The sequence below is a fragment of the Tetrao urogallus genome, assembly GCF_951394365.1.
Source record: "Tetrao urogallus genome assembly, chromosome: 3".
Classification (NCBI taxonomy): domain Eukaryota; kingdom Metazoa; phylum Chordata; class Aves; order Galliformes; family Phasianidae; genus Tetrao; species Tetrao urogallus.
Window position 1 is genome coordinate 83,432,948 of NC_136815.1, and position 15,489 is coordinate 83,448,436.

Consider the following 15,489-nt stretch of genomic DNA (forward strand, 5'->3'; position numbering starts at 1 on the left):
CTGAATTAACAAGATGGAGGCAGAAAGCAAGTGGAATGGTAGGGAGATTTACAGTAAGAAGTTTACGAGGCAGCTCACTTTCCCAAGTATGCCACGTCATGATAGTTCAGTTTCCCTCATATTTTCAGATTTTGTCACTGCACAGCAGCTGATTTTGAGAGTTGGCATGACTTGTGAAGGGCTCCTCTTACACTTGGCATACGTGTTTGGGCATTTATGTGGAGAAAGCAGAAGTTACAGACAACGTGTCCTTGCTAAGTACTGCATCTTTTCTCAGTTTTCCATTGTAACAGGCTTTAAAATGAAAGATGAATAGAAGATCTTAAACCTGTGCGCAGGATCTCATGGCTAGACAATGAACCTTGCAAAAATAAAGCAAAAACAGCAACAAAAAAACACCCAGTGTGTTTTCCCACAATCCTGGCAGTGCAGTGAGACAAAGGGTGCTCTATGCCTGAGAAGTAGGTTTCTTGGTTGCCGTCCCAGACGTCTGCAATGTAATGCCGTGTCCCCACTGTGGGGATTAACGTGCAAGGGACTGCCTGCACCTCCTGTTACAGGCAGGGGGGATCAAAAAGGATTTTCTAAAGTGTGTTCCCTGAGCAGGGCTCTCCAATACTGAGCAGTTTTGCCTGTCTCCCTTCTGCAGCTCGTTCTGGTGCTGCAGCAAAGGGTTAGGAGCAGTAATCTCATGTGCTGGAACAGGATCAGACAGATGTTCACATGCTTGGTTAGCTTTGGTAGTTACTTCTCTAGTTACTATAGATCCTCCAAACTGCAGTCCTGAGATAAATTCCTGTTTTCCTAAATTAACATGTTCTAGAGGTTAAAGTTAAGCTTTCAGATGTGTACGAAGTGGGATTAAAGCCCACAAAAGCACATCTATAGCAATGCCCATATTATTTTTATGCCTAAAAATGCCTATGCATTTTTTTTTTCCTGAACCCTGTAATAGATGTTTTGTTTAATCCTCGTGATAAAGCTACTGAGATTAATTCTACCCAGTTGTATTTCCTTTTTGGAAAATTGCACGTGTGAACAAATTCAAATTGGGTGAACTAATTTCACAAAGACACAGTGCATCAAAATGCTCCATCCATTGAATTATACAAGATATAAACAACAAATTCTCCTATTTTCTTGCCATATGGGAATGGACCTGGAAGAAGTAGGAGACCTAAGAGGGAGATTGCGTATTGCATAATTATATCCCAACACTTTTTGAGTAAATGCTGAATGCCACTGGGACCAGCAGAGCTGCACACGGGCACAACGGCCCATTCGTCCAGACTCACTGGACATACTGCTAGAAGTGGGGCCTTAGTACTTTAATTTCTCTTCAGACCTTGTAATGAAAGACTCTGGAAGAGCAGCCAAGTGCTGCAAGGTAGTTGTGGCAGTGTCTTTAGCTGAAGGTGCTTTAATTGCTGGCCTTGGAGAAAGGGCAGAGCTGAGCCAGCTGTAAGAAACCAACCAATTTTTTTTCCCTATTCGAGAGCATGGTTATAGGCAGCGTAAGATGCTAGGGCTAAGATGCTAGGACTAGAAGATGCTGGGGCTAAGAATAAAGGAGGTTTGTCCTGAATAAGAGTAAAATTGACACTCATGATGTGTTCTTTCAATTTTCCTCCATTCAGAGACTGGTATGATAAGCCATGTTGTAGCCTGCTTCAGCCACATCCTTAAAAGCAACAGCGCTCAATTTACAGATTTGTTCTTACAGTTAAGGTGAAGGAAATCTGATTATATTTATCTGCCTGTTAGAGAAATTGTTAGTGTTCTGCAGTCATTTGCTACACTCTTTTTTGCTGCCCCAAAGCAAAGATACTTGCCAAATGATTCACAGGGATGGAAGAGGAAAAGGGGGAAGGAAAAGAGTGGAAGAGGAGGAGGTGTTTGCAGTATGCTGCTGTGGATTAGAGTTCAGATCCAAGCTTCCAAGGTTTCAGCCTTAATCTTGCAACACAAGCAAAGCCTTTCAATTTCACTTTGAGGTCGTTACCCAAATTCAAAACCATCAAACTGCTGCGTGGGGAATGCAGGCACACAACTCAGTGCTGGGAACTTTATAGTTGTGAGTGCAACTCATTCTGGGAAAGAAGTGCAAAGTTTTAGGATGACGTATTTGTTTATAAAACTAAAATCTGCACATTAAACATAAACTCATAAGCTTCAAATCTGTTTTATTTAATAAATTCTAATCTTCTGATTTACTGGAGTGATACTAGTTTTCATTTATGATTTAACTGCTGATTTAAAGTAGAAAAGCAAAAATAGAAAAAAACCTAAAGATTGAGCATGTTGTGATAGCTAACACGGAAAGAACGCACACCCAGAAGGCTTTCATTGCTTCAGCAGATATGTTAGGCTGAATATGAATTTTGCTTTCTTCATTATGAACAGTATTAAAAGATTGGCCTTCCTGGCAGGGGCTTTCACACAGTTTTCTTCATCGTGCTGGGAGACCACCTGCTAGGCTTAACCTAAGCTGACCTGAGGGCTGTCCAATGATAGGACAGGCTTCCTAGTGAGGCGGTATGACCATGCTGTCAGTGTTCAAGAGGCACCGGGACAACACCATCAGAACCACTGACTGTTCACCTGAACTATTAACCCTGAAGTGGTTGGGTGGTTGGATTTGATGATCTTTGTAGGTCCATTTCAACTGAACTGTTCTACTCTATCCTGAAGTTGGGAATTCCCATGTGACTTCTCACTACATGAAAAAAAACCTGTACTACACTGACTGTCACATCCCTCTGGATGGATTTAATTACCTCTGAAAGTATCGTAGCAATTCTTAGAGACACTGCAAAGTTGGAGGTCATGTGGAAAAATACTGGTTCCATCAGTTGTTAGGTATAGATGAGGTTCAGTACTGCCTGGAGTAGATAGATAGCTATTAAAAGGAAAACAGGGTTGCTGGCAAGGTCAGCCCAAATTGAGACCTGATATACATCGCAGGCACCGATCAAGTCTCTAGTGCCTGTTTCCAGAAAACGAGCTCCTTGTGAGCTCAGGTTTCCAACAAGTGAAGCAGATGTTCCAGATCTCTTTAGTTTTGCTGTTTCTTCAAAGAAGCAGCATCATTTCTTATTTTGCTTTTCATGTGTGTTGCTGGGAATTGCATTTTGAAGAAATGACGATTTCTTATAAGTAACCATAATAAATGCATTCATTTTAAGTGACATGTTAGAAGTGGCATTGATGGTACCTAGAGCTGATGATTCAGATGATTTAAGTATCACTACGTCTATCTTTAAAGACACAAAATGGGAAGCTGCTTATCCTAGAGAACAAATAAAAGCAGAATGAAAAATAACCAGCAGGCGCAGAATAACTATTTGGTAGAAAAATCTGTTGTCTGACAGAAGTGGAAAAGGTAATGATGAAAAATCTAACTATTAAATATTGTAAGGTACAAAGGAATTAAGAAAAAAAGAAGCAGCAGCAAAACACAGTGCACCTCTTTTGAAGTCTGTAGGATTTGTAAATGCAGTGGGGTGGCAAATGTACAATAGCAGCGAGGGTTATTCAAGCAAGTGAAGTAAAAGAAATGCAAATATCCACAGTCTTTAGAACAAACAATTTACTTAAAATGATTAATTTCAGCAAGATACTAAGACAGAAATCACTAGGTGGCGTCTGAAGATGTCCTTCAGGACTTTTTCCAGCTAGGTGTAAGCACTGAGCCATCTGAGGGTTCTAATGGAATTGAACGCTTCCTTCAGCCTAACTATACACATTTCTTCTTTAACATTCAGATACAATTTTTTGTTGTATTAACTTGAAGATCTGAACAATGGAATGTTGATCATAATATGTCCCAAAATGGCTTATTGAGTCAAGTGCAAGATAATTTCAGGTAATAAATATTCAAACCTCATCTAATTCTGGAATTCTGGAGCTGAGGAATGAGTTCATCATGGGAGTTTAATGATCTCATTTTGCTTTTGGGGTCACAGAGGGTCATGTTGCAGTGAATCCCTTGTTATTTAGCTCAGTATTGCTTTACACGACATCACTACTTCCACATTAGCGTGTCGTCCTTCATGTCCACCTTATTGCAGCCAGTGAGAACTGCCAAGCATTGGTGTCTACCAATGCAGTCATATTTGGTGGAGAACATGTGAAGGGTGGGGACAGCACAAAAAAAAAAAAAGGAAGGCACACGAAGCCCCACATTTGCTGAAGACTAGGAGACTGATAAGGGTTTCTTTGGTTTTAGCTTATCAGGATATTCCTTATCTGCTGAGTGCTTAGGACTTGAGTATTTCTGAATGCATTTATAGTAAGTGGAGCCATGAGCTGTGAGCCAGAATCTTGAAATACAAACCCTCTTTTGCACTCATGAAAACACATCTGGAGGGAAAATGATACAGCGCTGTGTCGTTTCTCCCTTTTACACCCGTTCACCTGAGTTTGTTCTCTGGGTTAGGCTTCAACTTTGCCATTTGCAACAAAAACAATCTCTGATCTAAATTCTGCCATCTCTCAAAGGTGTCGCAGCAGGAGATGACTTCCTTTTGCACACACTAAGTGAGAAAGCTAGCATTTTAAACTTCGATCTTAGAAAAGATACAATCAAGGTATTATTTTCTTTGAGCACGGATACGTTATAATCTTACCATAGGCTACAGCTTATACTTGATTAAAAATAAATTTGTTCATTAAAAGTTGCATTAAATGTAGTCCTGAGGATAAGTTTCAATGATATCCGGTGTGAAATAGCATGATGCTGGTAATTTAGTAAGTGTAAAGTGCAGGAGGGGAGCAGTGCTTTACGCTTTAGGGTAAGCTTGGGGGATATTCTATGATATTTCTGAGTTTTTCATTGTAAGCAAAATAACTCTCATCTAGTCTTTTATCTTTCAAGGTTGGTTGGTTTTTTTTTTTTTTTTTTTTTTTTTTTTTTTTCAGATACCATTCAAATGCAAGCTTACAAAATCTCCAGCACTAAGGAAGGAATAACTGCACTAAAAACAAAAGGTTCTCTATGTTGCCTTTCACTGAAATGGAAAGCTACTGATATTTCTCAGAGCAATAAACTAAATGATACTTCCCCCATTTCTCTGCACAAATTGCCTAATTTTGAGCCAATATTCCAATGCGTTTCTGCTCTCAGAAATCACAAGGTGTGTCTCAGCTTTCCAGGGATGTGTGAGTATCCTGTGATGCTTTTGACACATAACAGAAAAATAAAAATCTTAGGCTTCATAATTAGCCTTCTACCAGAAAAGAGAAGCTTGGAAATTAAACAGTGTACCATAAAACCAGGAAAGTTATATACTTTTGACTTCTGTGGTTTTTGGCATGGACAGATTCATGATGCTTCATCTTTAAGCTTCCAGTTAAAGCCATTTGCTCCAGTATTTGGAAAGGAAAAAATCCAAGGGTGCTTTTGAGGGTCAATCCAGCATCCTTAAATACCTTTTTCAAAGGAAGGTGCTGATTTCTAGGGGAAGGTTTGCATTTCTGAAGCAATTCATGTGTAATGCACTTTGGAGGAGGAAGACAACTGTGCTGTTATCGAGCACACCTGTGCACTGGCAGGCTTAGAAGGCATCTGTCATCTCTGCTTTCTAAAAGAGCAGAAGGTGGGGAGAAGAAAGAAATTTATAAACACCTTCTTAATCTGAACTGGTTTTTTTTTTTTCATATGCTTTTTCCTTGATGTCTTTTTCATCATTGGAAATTATGAGGTTTTTGTATTGCTTCACACATGGCTTTCTGTCGATACTAAAAGGCACATCTCAGAAAGAGTGTAGGCCAAGCCCTAGTTTGGTTCCAGGGGGAACCAGTACAGTCAATATTCCTTGTACCATCTCCTGTGTAACAGCAAAATGACACTGGGATTCTATCCCAGGAAGACGAGTAAGGAAACATCATCCCTGCTGAGAGAATTGATGCAGATGTTTTTACAAACATTGCGCCAGGATGCTTTCTTCAAACTAGAAAAGTTCCTGGATTTGTAAAGAAGAGCAGCTTTGAGCAGTCAGTCCATGTATTTCAACTATGAGGAGAGATGAATAACAGATCAACAAGCCTCAACAAGATACAAAACCAGACTTTGTGCCATTCTCCTTGGAATTGCCTGGACTATTGACAAACACGGGAAAGAAAATATGTGCCCATAATAAAATACTGTTCTGCCACAAATACCAAGTTTTAGCAGATGCAGAGCTCACACGACCTCCCATCTGACCTTCTGAACTGCAGTAGAAGTAACTTGGCTTGCTGCAACCAGTGACAGGAGAGCAAGTGGGTGTGGATGGTGCTATTCAGAGCTGCCTTACTGAAGGATGTGCCAGTTCCTTGGCATGGAAATCACCCTGGATGACTTTGCCAGCCATTTATTCCCTGCCAGTTTGAGAGCACATTACTTCTGGGAGCAGTTTTATCCAGCCCAGAGTGAAATGCAGGAAACGAGGTATTTTTTACTTTGTTTTGGCTGTGAAAATGCATGCGTAGTATGGGGAAACAAAGAAACGGTATCTGATGCATGTTTTCCAAAGTGTTAGATGAGAACACATCACAGCACTTCAAGAGGAAAATATCTCCTCCTTCTGTTAACTGCTGATTACTTTTTCCTCTCTTTTTTCCCTTAAATCCTTGAGAGCAAAAACCCGGATTTCAAATGTTATTTCATGTTTCTGACTTCAGTTGTGATGAAAGAAGACTAGGTGAAGAGTGGAAAGGAAGTGATGGCCGGTTTTCCAGTTTGAAAAGGAAGCCAGAAAAAAGAGCATGGGAGTCTTTCCTCCACCACCTCCCCCCACAACTCTAAATTTACCAATTTTCAAACCTTCAATGAGAGCAATGAACTCCAAAATCACCTCTTTAAAGGGTATGGAACCCCAGTAAAAGAAAACAGTCTGCTGGCGCGGGATAAGAGGGTGCACAAACTAATGCGCTCCCTTCCTGCCTTAATGACAACAGTAGGTATCCCAGAGTCTAATCCACATATAACTGGAATGTTGAAGTCCAGAACTCTTAAACCACCATGGAAACATCCGGACAGCTGCTTCTCTCCAAGCAAAATAGAAATGCTAATGACTGTGCTGCTTGGTGAGGCTCCAGCAACACCATGTGTCCGTAACAGCATGAGCTACTGACACACAGAAGAAATAAAAGCAACTATAGACTTCTCTTCATCTCTGTAGGGTAATCCTCCAGTTAGACTGCCATAGTACATTGCCTTTGCTAGCAGCAAAGTGTCTTGGATGATAACTAGGGACTGGCTTACTTTAGCAGGTCTTTAAGAACTGAGAAAAGAATGGTTTGTTGAGATTCTGGATGCTTGATTTTAGGATAGTTATTTGAAACTCGGCCACCCATTTTCCAACTGCCATTCCTTGCTGTGTTTGGCCTTCAAATAATGACACAGAATATGAAGAATTTACTGTTTCATTTCCATATCTGTCCTCCTCTTGGGGAAACGAAGCAAAATGTTCCCCAGCAATGATGAAAACAATCTCATTTTTTTGTCCTCTAATTACATATCTTCATATAGCTACTTCTGAGACATCAGGCTTTATTTCCTTCAGTTTGTGACATCTGACTTCAATGACTGTGTACTGCTGTCAGTTTTGACTGGGAAAGAGCAAACGCAGTGCAGTATAAAAGTTATTAGCTGGAGGAATTTAAGATTAAAGGAAAAAGAAAAAAAGCAACCCACTTAGTTGTTGTTAGAGTGACATCTAAACAGAGTGCTTTCAGTATTAATGCCAATGTAACTGAAGTTGTAAAAAATGATCCCTCATCCCCTCCAGAATTAAAGCTTTGAGTTTCTTTTTGTTTTTGTTTGTTATGCTGTGTTACCCAGGTATATAAGTACCTCCACAGAAGACATAAGTATTGACTTGATTTCATGCTGAATCCTACTTGTAAGCTGGGCAGCAGACCTATGGGTAAAGATGAAGCCAGGCTGCTTCAAGTATTTAGCACATGGTAAGGCAAGGCATGCAGGCTGCATGCAAATAATGGATTTGTAAGCTCAGCTGTTGCCAAGCTCTTACAAATTGGCTAATAAATTTGAAATGCCTGAGTTAAGCGTGTCATTTATAATGTGGCAGTGCTGCAGGACCCTGACTCACCAAGTGGTGCTTTTCTGGTGTAGCAGGGGGATGCTACGTATGCCCTTCCACGGCACCTTCACAAGGCAGACTCATCCCAGCAGCTCTTGGCTCTGTGGTACACTTAGTTTTATCCTCCTAATTTATCTCCATCCTTTCTTCCATGACAAGTCAAGCTGCACTTGTGGCATATTACTTTATCACTAAATATGGATTTGAGTCTCAAATTACATGCGTTTGGATCTGATCAACTATTTTCTTTAATAAAAATCAAGAAATGCTATTAAACAAAATTAACATTAAATGAAGTACCTGACAAACAATGGATATTTGTTTCTTTTACAGGTCGCAGTGATTGTAATGAAGATGCAATGGCCAGTCTTAAAGAATGGGGGGAGTATTCCTAGGGAAGAAAGGAGTCAACACCAAGGCCGGGATGCAAGTTGATATAACAGGTATTTATAAGAAGCTGTGCAAATAAGAATTTACTTATCAAGCATCATACTCTGACATGATGGCCATGGTTCTTGGAAGAGTTAGGTATCCTTCATCAATCTCAAATTACACTGGTTGCCTAAGTTTCTTAGAAAACTTAAAAAAAAATAATCTACCTTCTATCTAAATAACCCATCTGCACCTGGACTGTTGTAGAGCTACTTGAACCTATTAATTACAGTGTCATGCCATCCCCATGTTTATGCTTACCGTAGTGCTATCTAGCCTCTTTGTAAGCATTAGTTGCCGTGCACTGTGCAAGGTTACACACTCTCTCACTCTGTAAATGTGGGATTTGACCCCACAAAAAATATACTGACAAATCAAAATTTATAATCGGTTTAAAGTTCAAGGGTGCAGCCAAATCCTTAGCCAGTGTAATTTGACCTAGATCCACTGAAGTAAGCACAGCCATACTGAACTGCATAAGCAGAACTATCTCACTGTGGTTGCCTTCATAGTGTGGGGATAAAAAGGAAACACTGAAAGCCTCACAAAGACTGTTGAAAATGAATTTAAGAGTCGTTATGCTACATTCTATAAGTAACAGCGATGTAATGCCTATGGTGTTGATGAAACTCTTAGAGTAGAAGGGACATTAGTAACACATACCTGCTTGTGCCACTTCAGAAAGGGATGATAAAATAGCGTTCATACTTCCTGGCATTAAATCTAAGGTTATTATTTCTTTGCTCCTGGTACCGTCAGTAGCATCCTCCTCTCTTCCCTCAGTCAGCTCCAAGACTACCTAGACACTCATGGGCTGCAACTTTTAACCCTGGATTAGTTTCATTGCAGCAGTTTTCATCAAAAGCTTGGGTTTCGTCTTCAGGCATTAATGCTCCCATGACACTCTTTCAAACTTTTAGAGCCAAAGCAACCTTTGGTTAGGGGATTCCACCAAATTGGTCATTTTCCCCTCAGAATGCGTTCATTTATGAATAATGCAAAATCTAAGCCACTTTTCAGCAATAACAGATAATTGGAGATACAGGAGAGCAAAAACTTGCTAATAGAGCTCATGTGTAACTCTGAACACATGTGTCTAGCTAATGCTGCCAGCTGTTCAAAGAATAATTCAAAGGTTGAATGGAACAGCTCTAAGAAACAGAAATGATAGGTTAGGCAAAAGTGTCAACTATAATTTCCATTAGCAGGAATACAAAGTTGTTGATATTTGTCATTTTTTTATTTGTACCCATATGATTGATGTCATCTCAGTCCAAATGAGATGAGCCCAAATGAAATACTTTATCTGTTTCAGGCTATTCTAACTTTCTTTCAAGCTGTCTCAACCTGGATATTACTTGTACCAGTCACTGATAAATAACACACATAGCCTTCTGGAACACCAGTTTTATCTGTAACTGTAATCATTATAAAATAAGAGAGATGGTATCAATGGCTGGTATTTCAGGCTTTGTGTAGTTGTAGTATAATAGAATTATAGAATGGCTTGGACTGGAAAGGATCTCAAAGATCATCAGGTTCCAACTGCACTGCTGCAAGCAGGCTTGTCAACTGCTAGATCAAGTACTAGATCAGTAACTTAGTCATGTTTTGTTTTCCTGTCTTACCCAGCACTATAAGAAATAGCTCTTCAGTAAAGTAGTAGAAAGCCATTCTGGAGCTCCTAGGAAGTCATGGCACTGAGCTTGCCAGACTTCAAGAAGCATCTGAACAATGCTCTCAGGAATATGGTCTGATTTTTGGATGGTCCTGTGTGAATCTGGGAGTTGGTCTCAATGTGACTGGGACTTGGATCCTCATGTGTCCCTTCCAACTTGGGAAATTCTATGATTCCATAATTCTATAAATTTATGTACTGTTTATCATAGAATATAGAATGGCTTGGGTTGAAGAGGACCACAAAGATCATCTAATTTCAACCCCATGCTATGTGCAGGGTCACCAACCACCAGACCAGGCTGCCTAGAGCCACATCCAGCCTGGCCTTGAATGCCTGCAGGGATGGGGCATCCACAGCCTCCTTGGGCAACCTGTTCCAGTGTGTCACCACCCTCTGAGTGAAAAACTTCCTTCTAATATGTAACCTAACTATCATATACCTCTGAGTGGACTGCAAACACACTGAATAGGAGAAACAAATTCAGAATTACAGAAGGTGACTGTTAGGAAGAGGACTTAACTAATGGAATTGAATATCATTCATATCTTAGCTGATCACCACAAAGGGGATTCCAAATTGATTTGTACGCGTGAAGGGCAAAAATTACAGTGTATACTGCAAAATCATTTGGGAAAAAAGCAGTGCTGTTAAGTTGTATGAAAGAAGAATCAGGTTGTGAAGAAATCATGCCACCACTTCTGATACGACAAGCTTGGACGGGGTATTCAGCCCTGTTATGCCTTGGAGTGCAGAATGCATGCACGGTGCTCTTGTACTGTGTAAGGTCAGTGCTACGCTTCGTGCCTCGCCGTTTGCAAATGGGATGAGGTCCTCCGGGAAGTTACCATGACGGCACGACACGATGCGCTTTGCAGAGAGTCTCCTACTTGCTAAACAGATGGCTGCACTGTTCCACTTTGACTCTCCTAAACGTCAGACTGGAACCTAAAACTCCATTGTTCATTCACTTCACTACGCGGAAAAAAAGAAAGTGTGCCACGGCAGATTGTATGGCTAACGCGGCCGCTTCGATTATCATGCCACCGGCAGTAATCTCTTTATGTAAGCTGCTCACACGCGACTCGAAATAGAGAAAAACGCACCTGCTTGCAGGCAGGGAGATAACGGGGTGCACCTACCCGAGCAGCCCCCACACGCTTCCAAGGGGACGGCGCACCGCCCAGCCCCGGCGCCCCCCATCCCGCTCCTCCGGCTGCCTTCCCCGCTCCCCGCCTTGCAGCCCCGGCTGCCCGCTCCCTCCCCGCGGCCAGGGCTCAGCCTGCGGTCTGGGCTCCTCTCGTGTCCCGGAGCCGCCATTTCGCGGCCTCCCGCACTCACCATGGCGCCGCGGCTGTGAGGCGCTGTCCAGGGTAGCGGCCCGGCTCTGCCACCGTTCCCGCCGCGCCCGCCCTATAAGGCGCCGCCTCCGGCCCGCCGCGCCGCCTCCCGGCCGGCAGCCCGAGGGATGAAGCCCCGCCACCGCCCCGCAGTCGGCGTGGAGAATGGCAGGACGCCTCTGAGAAACGGCGGGGAGGGTTCGGCCCCGGAGGTGTCGGTTTGGGAGCGTGCGGTCGGTGCCCAGGCACTCGTACTTGCCCTGACCCGAAGCCTCGGTTCTTCCACGCGCTGTGCCAAGCTGAGATCGATGTCCCTTCTCTACGTAACTGGGGCAATGGGTAGCCACGTGTTTGTTTAGGTTGGCCCGAGAAGAGGTGAAAGAGTGGGAGCTACTGGCCCCCTCCGTGACGGCTTAGATACTAAACAGGAGAAAGGGAAGGGGGGAGGCTTTGTGCCTGTTAGAACAAAGACAACAATTTACACCTTCTAAAGTGATTTCTGATGTGAATGCAAGCAAGGCATTATATCTCCTATAAAACATTTATTTAAACTCCATCTGGAGTACTGCATCCAGGACTGGGCTCCCCAGCTCAGAAAAGAAGTGGAGCTATTGGAGCAAGTCCAAAGGAAGGCCACAGAGATGATCAGAGGGCTGGAGGTCCCCAGTGAAAACAGGCTGAGGGAACTGGGCTTGTTCAGCCTGGAAAAGAGAAGGCTGTGGAGTGGCCTCATTGTTGCCTTCGAATATGTAAAGGGAGATTATCAGCAGCAGGGAAACCAACTTTTTGCATGGTTACATACTTATAGGGCAAGGGGAGATGGCTTTAAACTAAAGGAGGAGAGATTTAGATAAGATGTCGGGGGGGGAAGTTTTTCATGGAGAAGCTGGTGAATCTCAGGCTGCCCAGAGAGATTGTATATGCCCTGTCCCTGGAGGCATTCAACGCCAGGCTGGATGGGGCCCTAGGCAGCCTGTCTATTGTTTGATGTAGTGGTTGGCAAGCCTGCCTGTGGTGTGGGGGTTGGAACCTAATGATCTTTGAGGTCCCTTCCAACCCAAGCCAGATGATTCTGTGATTCTCTCAAGGCTTATTGAAAATGTCTTTCCCCCAGTATTTAATAAAACAGCCTTTGGTTTGTGAATTTAAAATAATCTTTCCCAAAATATTAAAATTATCCATTTTAATTTTATTTTTGACATAAAGAATTGTCAACAACAACGTGCCACAAATGACAAAGTGCTTCCGTCGCTGTCCACTCTGTTCTGGTTGCTCAGAATCTAGCCAAGCAGAGCTCAGTGACCAGCCTTTCCCAGAGCCAGGGGCACAGGCCATGGAAGCAAGCCAAGGGACCATGTGCAGTGTGCAACAGGTGGCACCTTCACAAACTAAAGTGTGCTTGATGCATAAAGCCTGTATTGATCCAAAACGTAGCACTGACGTTCTAAACCTCAAATCATTCCTGAAGAGCTTTGTTCATATGCTACTCTACTTGCTTTTTCTTGGCTCTAGATTCAGATACACCAAATGTAGTGAGAATGGCTAGCATCCCAGTGCTGCTTGCCTGCCCAGAAGAGATGTGCCAGCAGTCTCACGTGTAAGTATGTCCTCGTGTAACATCTAGCCCACTCTTATAGACTCAAGCTTGTTTGCTTGAGCTTTCAAATTCCAGTGTGTTAGTCTGTACCAAAGTACCGCAGTTCCTGAAGTTGACCTGCTAGCCTTTCCTCTCATTCATCTTTTTACTGTAGTTTCAAATACTAAAAGCATCATTAAAATGGCATTATACAAAGAAATAACAAAATTGTTAGCTTTTGCTAACTGATTCCATGCAGTCTTGTTACCAACAGTTCTTAAGCACACTCACTGAGAGTTAGCCCAAAAGCCTATGACATTAACCTGGTAACTCCCCATAACATCACACTTAAGGTGCCTAACCAGTGTTCTCTGTCAACAGAATTAGAAATAGAACTGATGAGACAAGAATGATCACCTCTTCCATTTGAGGTTGCTGCTCAGGGAAAGAAGGTAGTTTTTTCAGTGATTTGTACAGGTTCTGTTGACAGGGCAAATTTGTGAAATAGGCAAGTCCTGACTTTAATTCCAAGTTTTGAAGGAGATAGTGATGAAGAGCAGTGATTGACAATTCTACATTGTCCATCCTGTTTCCTTCTAAGCTGGAAACAAGTGGGACCTGATAGCTCCAAAGTCAATGCAATTCAAAGGTACCCTTCCTAAGATGCAGAGATGCCCAAAGCTTGACTGGATAAAGCCCTTTGCAACCTGGACAACTCTGCTTGAGCAGGGGGTTGGATCTTTGCTGCCCTTCAGATGTTCCTTCCCACCTCAGCCTTCATAGGTGGCTTCTGACAACCAGCAGCAATCCCTACATCAGCAGAACTCAAGTTAATACCCTGTGGTATTTCATCATGAACAGTAGTTATGTAACAGCATTGTCCCTGAGCTGTTTCAATTGTCTCCATTTACTCTCTGTGTTTCTGAGGAATTTCAGCAGTTCTGTTTTTCCACACGTTGACTTATTTTTCTGCCTGCTCTTGCAGCAGAACGTGCTGTTCAGCAACCACTCAAAGATAACATGTGTGCTATGCTCAGTGCCTGGGATCCAACCAAATGCATGGTGTCACCTTCCATGCAAAACAGGTGAATCCAACCCCTGCCTCAGCACACAGAAATAATACAAAACTTTTTTTACAATGTTTTTAGTTTTTGAAACTATAGCTGGTGTAATGTGCCTGTAAATGTAAAACTAAACATTGTATTAAACTGCCAGCTGTGGGGTTGTAAAATAAAAACTAAGCCGTAATATATGCTGCAGAAAGTATTAATTTGAGGGATTGCACAGCTTTGTAATATTGTGTTTTAGCACCCTCTTTCGGAATAAAGGAATACTTGCAGGTATTCACTCTGCTAAAGCTGGAATGCAATTGCAAAACGTCCAGGAAAAGTCCCTGGCTGTGCTCACAGTTATAGTTTAATTATGCAGCCTAAATTTCCACAAATAGAATCTTCCCATCCATCTTACACTTAGCATCTTCATATAAATAGCCTGTGTTGCTCATTTAAATCAGCCAAGAACCAGGAAAAGATTAGTGGCTCTGAACCAAAAACTGAAGGTAAACACAAGAGACTGTGCTTAGACATTCTGTTGTTCATTGTCCAAATATCTCTGGTGAGGGTCTGACGGTGGTAGCTTGCTTGGAACTGCACAGTTTCTCTCATACATTTAGGATTATCATAGTGTACAGAAGTCCCAGCTGGGGATCATTGCCCAGCTGTGTTGAGACCTACATTAGGAAGCATGTCCTTCTTCAAGGAGCTTATAGAATGAGGTAATGCAGGGGGAAAGTGGTGCACCCAAGCTCTTCTCTGTCTCCTTCCCTGGGAAATAGTACTATATAATGTCAAAAGTCAGGGCATTCTGGGTAGAAGAAAGGGCTGCATTTTGCACTTTCTGCATGACCTATTACTACTCAGCCACCTTCTTGGGTAACTGGGTCAAATTTGCAGTTTTGGCTAAAGCATTTGGTGTGGTTACCTTTAAATGCATTTCTTTTGCCAAGACAAGGATTTAAAAAATAGGACATGGTAGAACAAAAACTGCCTGGATTACTTTAGCTTGCTCATCTTGTGCATATTCATTTAAATAAGCCTTATTTACTTTAGTAGCCTTTGGCAAGACTCCTCCTTCATTAATGCACAGAGTGTATGATAAATGAAAAGCAGGCTGTGAACGATGCAAGGGTGTTGAAAAGGAGAAAAGATAATCTCATTAAGTGTCTGAAATTCTTTAGGAGGACTAGAATACACTGATTATATAACATAATTTTCATATGATTATGGGTCAATCATTTAAATATTTTTATTTTCTAGAGCTAGTTAATGATTTTTTCTTCCTTCTGCTGTTGCCTTAGGGTAATTCAATGTAGATTTG